The 9,222-nt window shown below is 39.7% G+C and overlaps 1 non-coding gene across 1 annotated transcript; it reads right to left on the bottom strand.

Moving 5' to 3' along the window:
• Positions 1-7,215: 7,215 nt before the first annotated feature.
• On the bottom strand, positions 7,216-7,322 carry LOC148932553 (small nucleolar RNA R71). Its single transcript, XR_016136074.1, has one exon. It is a non-coding gene; the product is annotated as a small nucleolar RNA R71 (small nucleolar RNA).
• Positions 7,323-9,222: the final 1,900 nt, after the last annotated feature.

The following is a 9,222-nucleotide window of genomic DNA, read 5'->3' as shown; positions in this document are numbered from 1 at the left end:
CCATTTCATGTTTGATTTGGCATGAGTTTCAATAAATGTAGCGGAAAAAGTTAATGGAATGTGTGTCATATATTTATATATTAATTGAATGAGTCCATTACCCAAAAGTAGTACTCCCTCCGTCCCACAAAAGATGTCACACTTGTGGGATGGCACGGGATTTTAGAAAGTTTTGTTTTGTGTATTAAATGGAGAGAGAAAATATAATTTTTATATTCATGTGAGAGAGAAGTTTTTTCAAAAAGGGAAATGTGACATCTTTTGTGGGACAAACTAAAAAGAAAAGTGTGACATCTTTTGTGGGACGGAGGGAGTACTATAAAGTAAGGGTGTCAAAAAGGAAATTAGTGTCAATTAATGGGGGACGGAGGGAGTAACTCACAATCAGGGGCGGATGCAAAAATAATTATCAGTAAGGGCTGAAATTTCTAATATCATTTTAAATTATATTTTTTAGTAATTTAGATAATTTATAAGGGCTTTTCCATTATAATTTACACTAAACTTGTCTAAATTTCAAAAATAAATCATAGAAAAAAGTGAAAAAAAAATTCATTGAGGGCTTAAGCCCCTCCTCTTTTCACTTTGATAATATAAGTTTAAATCTAAATCAATGTGATAAATTAAAAAAAATATCAAAGTTACGATATAATTGACTATTTTAAAAAATTACGTGATTAATCAGATTGACAAAATTAAATGGTTTTTGTATGTATTTGAGCTTTAAATTTATAAATTTAACCTACATTAGAGTCGGGAAGAGCATCTATAGTAGAGAAACAATGTTGAGCCGTGAGAATTCTGGCTTTGAGGGAGGGTATCTGTTGTGGATGCTCTAAAGACAAGAATACGCTTGAAATATCATCTCTACTCTCAACATTCTTACCTATACTAAACGGTGAATGTGAATAATAAATGCAGAAAATAAGTGTTGTTGGTAAAAGAAAATGACAAAAATGAGAGATTAAAGAAGAGTGGAGTATAATATTAGTACCTGGTAGTCTGGGCATTCTCTACTCTCGGTAACGTAGACCTTGCCCTCTTGTTCTTCGACTTTTTGGCGAATATTGCCGACACTTTGGGCGACGGCTTTGATACGTTTGGCAACATTTATTGTGGATGTAGATGGCACAAAGGGTGAATACCACTTGGGGTTTTTGACGGCGAAGAAATCGATGGCATCCTCAGCTTTATGAACATTGTCGCGCACATCTCTGAAGAGAGCTTTTTCCAGAAATTTGTTGCTCCTGGGCCTCTACAGGTTCAGATAATCCGTCAAGAATTCTATATCATTTCATAGCTTCGTTTCCTCCTCCTTCGCACCCTCGATCAAACTTTTATGCTCATCAAGTTGCTGGATTAATCTTGTACCCAAGAACTTCACTCCTTCAATTGCAAGCCCAGCGGCTATCTCTGCCATTTTTCCAATCTGGTTTAAGTTCAGTGTGTTAGAGTTGTATGCTTTACGATCTGTTATGCATTTATAACTCCAATAGCTATACTTTCCGCCACTTATAGCATCCCCAAGATGAGAGGTAAAATCTTATACTCCCTCCGTCCCAGATAATTTGGGACACTTTGACCCGGCACGGGTTTTAAGAAATCTAATAGAAAGTGAGTTGAAAAAGTTGGTGGGATGTGGGTCCTACTTTTAAAGTATTAGTTTTATAATAAAATGTGAGTAGGATTGAGTTAATGGAATATGGGGTCCACTATCAAAAATGGTAAAAGTGAAGTGGGACAAATTATGTGGGACGGCCCTAAATGGAATACTGGGTCGAATTATCTGGGAAGGAGGAAGTAACTACTATATTTGTTTATTTTTAATGAAAAATCATTCTCCAATGTGGCATGTATTTAAAAAGGTATTACACTTTATGTTTTTTAAGTCATTTTATTTATTATTTTATTTTTAAAAAAATAATTTACCATTCTATATACTCCCTCCGTCCCGCTTTAGGAGTTCCGGTTAATCAATTTTGGGCGTCCCTCTTTAGGAGTCCAGGTTGTGATAAACTAAAAAAAAATATTTACAAAGTAAGTAAAAAAGTGTTAAAAGTGTGTCCCAACATCCACTACAACATTTATTTATTACACACACAATTAAAAGTTGGTCTCAACATCTTCTACAACATTTATTTATTACACACTCAATTAAAAGTGGGTCCCAACATCTACTATAATATTTAATTATTACACACTTAAACACTTTTCTTAAAACATGTGCCCGACTGAACCGAGACTCCTAAAGTGGGACAGGGGGAGTATCTTTTCTCTTTGGAAATTGTTTGTAACAGCCCGCCCTCCTAGGGTACAATAAATGCGGCGGCTGCTACCAAACGGACTTAAAGAATTCAACATAAGCTAGGGTTTCATTTAAAGAGTTTTGACCAAGAGTTTTTAAAGGAAAAATCAGAGCAATAAAACAACAACTTAACCTAGAAGCTTAAATAAGAAATAGGAAGGTATCATAAATAACGAGCAAAATCTCAAGAGTAGGACATGGTTTCCAAAATAAAATCCTCAAGAAAAGCCTAAGGCCTCAAAAGCCAAAGGAATAAGTGCTAGGTATCCATAACAACACTAAAGTGTATCAAAAACACAGCGGAAGACGACCAAGAGAAAAGAGCAGCTATGTATGAGGACACAACTACACTTGAAGTTCAAATTATCCATCTTAATTAGTTGACAAGCTCAACACCCGCCACCGCTCGTCATCGTTCAACCTGCACATAAGGAAAACACATGCAAGACTGAGTAAAATACTCAGTGAGCTCGTTGCCAAAACATTTTATAAGTTATGCCACCCTTACCAAGTGAACTCGAGTTTTAAGCAGTTATAAGAGAAATATCACGAGTATCACAAAATATATTTTCCATAGACTGGCCAATCAAAATAACTCCTTATTTTCTCATAAATTTCCACAATCACAATCACAATATTTCCATGGTGCGACGAAAGTGTGGCCACACTTTTCGCCCATGAGACCGGCCGACTAGCAAGGACGGCTCCCGATCCCATCGTGTACACAACCTGGTAGGGTTTGCGGCCCATACTCAGACCCGAATTCGTATAGTCACATTCATAACCCAAATAGCCCAATGGAGCGAACTCACAAACTAGGCATCAGGCACACAATATCACAATAAAACAAACATAGGCATGGCATAACAGTTAAACCACCCTTATAACACCAATCAATACTTTTGATAAAATAAAAGAGAGTTTGAAGATTAAAGCCCACCTCGACTGCTTAAATTTCAAGTAGTTTCGCTTTTTCGTTATCCGGCTTCGCAACCGAGGTTTCACCTTTTAATCACATAGGCACGTATCACAAATTAGATTCAAGACAAACTCCTAACTCATGCATGTCTCTACACTTTCCCTTTTCCCATCGATTTATCTTATATTTACCAAACCAAGATTATGTTCATCATATGACTTTCACTTGCATTTCAACACTAAATCTAACATCAACATAAGTTACACAAGAGTATTTAGCCATCAAGCACACACCACACAACACAACACACACACATGGCACGCACACACACGCACACACACACGTACACGCCACACACACATACTACATGCATACATATTTACATACCCCTTTTTATCCCACTTTCACTCAAACAAGATGCATGAGGGTTCAAGAAGACCGATTCATCGGTTAGAAAGAAGAGGAATTGAGTAGAATCGAGAAGATGGATATTAAAATACCTTAAGAGAAAAATGAACGGTAGAAATTAAGTATTAGACTCGTTTCTTCAAAATTCTTGGATTAAACTTCAATTCTTCACAAAGGATGGAGGATTATTGGAGTAAAGGTAGAAGAAAATTGAGAGAGAAGGAAAAAGAGGGAGGGGGCGTGTAGTATGGTGAGGGGGCGAAATTTTATGGGGCTAGGGTTAGGGGTTCTCTTATTTATAGAGTTAAATAAAATCTTTAGGTAAATAAATAGAATATTTGGTAAGATCTTATTCTCCACAATTAAATAAATAAATATTGTGAAGTAGGGAAGAAGAATTAACAAAAATAGATCCTAGGGCAAAATCCTCTAGGTTTCGAAAATTAGGCCACTAATTAGTCAAGATTTCGTTTTGAATATTTCACGGAGTAGAATAAAATATCACGAAGCAAAATAAAAATAAGAATTCTCCCAACTTGGAGTTAAAAGAGGCGTCCCCTACGCCTTTTAAATAAGGCATGGATTTTTTTAATATTGACTAGAATGAGATAAGGCAAGATCTCTTGAAGTATGGAAAGATTTGGTAGAATATTCAAATTCTAGGTATGGAAGGAAATCAAATAAGGAATCAATAACAATAAGCCAAATATTACTTCCTTCCCCACATAGTGATTTTCGAAAATCGCTATTAAATAAGGAGGGGGGGGGGGGGGTTGTCGATTTTTTTATTAAAATAAGGAATAATTGGGTGTTGGATTTAATTTGGAATATCATCCCAAGAATTAAATTAAATCCGGAAAAATAAAATTACTTCTTCAAAAATCAAGGGGGCCGAAAATCACAAGAATTGGGTAACAAGTATTTATGGAAATTTTCCCCTAATATTTTCACTCACCCTTAACAAACAATTCACATTATAATAAAATCACATGCCACATCACATAGTCAACAAATTTGACTTTTCAAACTTCCAACGCAAACCCTAGACTCAACTCGGCCATAGCATCACATGCAATAAATGCATTCACGACTCAACGTCATCAATAATAAATTTTAGGGCTCAAAAATTAGGGTTCTAAATTCCGAGATGTTACATCCTACCACTCTTAAAAGAAATTTCGTCCCGAAATTTGGTACCTCTAGGGGAAGAGTTCCGGGTATAGTTCCATCAACTTATCCTCAAGCTCCTACGTGGCTTCCTCGAGCCCGTGGTTTCTCCATTGTATATTCACGTAGGCAGTAGATTTATTTCTCGAGGTTTGGACCTTTCGATCCAAGATCATCTGGGGTTGCTCCTCGTAGCTCAGATCCGGGTTTACGGCAACATCCTCGTAGCGAATCACATGCTTCGGATCGAACACGTATTTTCGTAATTGCGACACATGAAAGACGTTGTGCTGATACGCCCGGATTTTGCACTGTTTTAAGGCCATTATTTGGTCCGTTTTTGTTATCAAAATCACTCTACATGTCCATTATTTGCATATTCTATACATTTTGGTATTTTGACGTGTTTTGTGAGAAATGTGCATATTTGAGCCGAAAAGGGGAGTAAAAACGCATAGTCTGGAAATCTGGAGTCAGACGGCGACCAGCGACCGCCGCGAAGTTGTACGGCGACCGCCGGCGCCCGGCGGTCAGAGCTATGTGGCGGTCCGCCTCGGAAATTTACGCTAGGAGAAGAGTCTCGCCCGGCGACCGCCGGAGGACATGTGGCGGTCCGCCACCGAAGGGTCAGAGTCTCTGGACTCCAACGCGGCGACCGCCGGCCAAGGTGCGGCGGCCCGCCGGAGAAAGGCGGCGAATCCGACCAGCCCTAGATTTGCTCCAAGATTTACCAAACTTTGAAGATCTTTTCCTTCTATGATGAAGAATAATCTTCCCCTATAAATAGGACCTCAAGCTTCATCAAAAGGAGTTTTCACACAACAAGAACACATTCATGGAGAAAGAGAGTGACTACTTGCAACATTCATAGAGATCAAAAGCTAGAGTACTTCAATTGTGCAAGGAGTTGGAGAAGGATTTCGAGAACATCAAGAACGACAAGGATTCAACCTACGGGTTTTATTTGCTTTAGTTTTATGTTCAAATTGTTTTCCCTTCAATCTATGTTTTTAGTTTATTCAGTCATGTGTAACTAAACTCATAGGATTCTAGGGATGTGTTAGTAGCAACTTTGGTTATACAATTCCGTTTTCTATTTAATATCCGTTTTGTTTTTACTTTGTTTCTTCCCTAAGGTAATCATGATGCTTCATAATTGAGTGACACAATTATGTATGATTCAATACAACTTGCTTCATAACTGTGACAGAGTTCTAGCGAGTTAGATCCACTTAGTAGACACTACAGTTAGCTTCCTTAAAAACGGCACTGTTAATTGAGAGTGAGGACTTTTCAAGGGTCTTAGGAGCTTTTTGGAGTTACGTGTTAGGATTGACAACCCTAATGTTAGTAATCAACGTTTGTATCGCATGAGCATAAGCTAGGTGACTCGTCCTTTCAAAGTATTAACTGTGCTAGGGTATTGTAGTTTGGAATTTGTATAACCATAAAAGTGAAAGCACATCCCTGGAATTCCCCTTATCTCTATACTTTTCTCTCCGTGATTTGCTTGCATTTAGTTGTTTACTGTTTTTAATATTTACTGTTTTCAAAAGTTTCCAAAAATTCTTGTTTCTCCAGATAGTAATTGAGTTCTAGTAGAAGATAGACACTTTGTGTACATCTTCCCCGTGTTCGATACCCGGTACTAACCTTTTGCTATACTATACCTACTCTGTATACTTGCAGGTATTTATAGTGCAAATAAAAAGTGCATCAAGTTTTTGGCGCCGTTGCCGGGGAAGACAATTCACTTTGGAGTGATATCTTCAAACGATAATTTTACTACTTTGGATTTTTATTGCTTTTTGGTTTAATTTTTTTTGTTTTCGAGTCTTGCAGGTTTTGTATGCGAACGCGTTCTGGGAAGTACATCTTAGAGCCGCTTGATTTAGAACTTGAAAGAACTCGTAGAATAATAAGAAGTGAAAAAGGATCAGGAACAATGGGTGACCGAACAGATATTGAGAAGCTGCAGGAGATGGTGAAGTTGCTGATGGATGAGAGAGATGCGGAGAGAGCAGCCCGAGAAGCCATGGAAAAGAAGAATAGAGAAACATTACCTGTGATGAACATGTTCAATCATGGGAATATGATCACTTTTCCTAACGGCCCTCGTATTGATGCTAACAATTTTGAGTTACGCATGCCCCTTATCCAAAGGGTCGAGCAAACTCCTTTTGCAGGTAGGGCGACTGAAGATGCTAACCGCCATCTCTCCAAATTCGTGGAAATCGCAAACACTCTGAAATTAAATGGTGTCGACGACGATGCCATACGGGTAAGACTTTTTCCATTCTCATTGATTGATTCTGCTAAGGAGTGGTTTGAGTGTATGCCACCAGAAAAGGTCTCCACATGGAACGACATCGTAGCTACATTCCTCGACAAATACTACCCGCCAGGCACTATTTTGATGCTCAAAAGTGAGATCTTTCAGTTCACACAAGGCCATGACGAGCCCCTCTATGAGGCATTTGCACGTTTCAAAGCTCTTCTTCGAAAGTGCCCAAACCATGGTTTTTCCATAGACCATCAGGTAGGAATCCTCTATAATGGATTTAATGAAAAAATATGTGCTATGCTTGATTCAGGGGCAAATGGAGGATTTCTAAGAAAGACAGGAGAGGATGCCATGGCGGTGATCGAGGAGTTCGCCACCAACAGTCGGGGGTGGTCGAAGGAAAGGCATGCCACGAGAAGAGTAGCAGCCATAGAAGAGGCCGAAGAAAGTTCTTTTGCTAAGGAGTTAGCATAACTTAGAGTCAGGATTGATCAAATGGACATCTCGAGGAAGGAAGATCCAATTCCGGCAACTTCCATAGTGGCGGTCAAGGCACCCGAAACTGCCATATCAACTGTGGAAGAAATCAACTACGTGCAAGGAGGCGGTCCCAGAAACTACAATAACAATTATCGCCCTAATCAGGGGGGCGGTAATTTCAATAATTATAATGGGAACCGTCCGCACCCAAATCTTTCTTATTCTAACAATAATTACTTGCAACCCCCTGCAGGATTTAATGTTAGCAAAGGAGGAGTAGTTGAGCCGATGAAGAAGGAAGACAAGTATGAACAAGGAATCACGAAGATTTTGGAGGTAATTACGCAAGATAGGAAGATTAATGACACCAAGATCGGAGTGGTCGAAGCAAGGATAAACAACCTCGAGCAAGGAATGAACACAATCTCGGCAGCTGTAACCAATATTACCACTCAAATGGAGCAAATTCAGAAGAAGTTAGATGAGGATAGAGCAAAGGCAGCAGCAAGAGTGGATGATATTAACAAGAAGTGGGTGGCAAAGCAGAAATATGGGGACTGCCCAGTCGCCGGCGGACTGCCGAACACCCCGCAGCAGCCCGCCACTGAGACGGCAGAGTCAACCACGCAGGACTGCCCAGTCGCCGGCGAACCGCCGCACACCCCGCAGCGGCCCGCCACTGAGAAGGCAGAATCGTCCACTAAGCAGGAGCTTGTGCGGCACAACGGGATTGTACTCCCTTTTCAGCCAAAAAGGAAGTTCAAGCTTGAAGAGCAGTTCAAGCAATTCCTTAACATGTTTTGCAAAGTCCATACTAACATTCCACTTGTTGAATCGTTGCAGGAGATACCAAAGTATGCGAAGCTACTAAGGGAGGCGGTAATGAGGAAAAAAAAGCCAACCAAAGCCGACCTTAAGCTACCGCATCATTGCAGCGAGATCATCCAAAAGGAAAGGGCAGTGAAGCAAAGAGATCCGGGCCAGTTCATCATTAGGTGCCGAATTGGAGAAGGGAAGGTTGACAAAGCACTGTGCGACTTAGGATCGTCCATCAATCTCATGCCACTGAAGTACTACGAAAAGCTCAACATCGGGCCACTCAAATCTTCAGATGTAACACTCAGGTTGGCCGATAACTCGTCCATCAAGACTGTAGGTATGATTGAGGATGTCTTAGTTAAAGTTGATGATTTTTTTTTTCCTGCCGACTTTATTGTGCTTGACATGAAAGTAGACAAGAACGTCCCTCTAATCTTAGGGAGAGATTTTCTTGCCACTTGCAAAGCTTTGATTGATGTAGGTCGTGGCGAGATCACAATCAGTGATAATCATGGTCAATCCACCTATAAGATCGAGAGCGAGATGCTAAAGTTTGAGGAGGCAAAGCGGGCAAAAATGGAACAACAGTGCAGAGCAGTCATGGCTACCGATTTGACCAAGTCCAAAGATCCCTTTGAAGCGGAGGATCCTTCTACCTCCACTATCTACATTGTCAAAGAGGTAAGACACTCTTCTAAAAAGGGTGATGCTAATTCTTCTACATCTGCTCCATAGAAGAAGAAACAGAAGAGAAAGAAAACACCCAAAGAGGACCCCGAGATATACGTCATCAAAACGAAAGAGGGGAAGTACAAGTGGTGGAAGAAGTTAGGGACCAAA

The sequence above is a fragment of the Salvia hispanica genome, chromosome 2 (genome assembly GCF_029641045.1).
Source record: "Salvia hispanica isolate PSC_SH4W2 chromosome 2, Shi_PSC_v1, whole genome shotgun sequence".
Lineage (NCBI taxonomy): Eukaryota > Viridiplantae > Streptophyta > Magnoliopsida > Lamiales > Lamiaceae > Salvia > Salvia hispanica.
The sequence above is the reverse complement of the archived record's forward strand: the minus strand, read 5'-3'. Positions and strand labels throughout refer to the sequence as shown.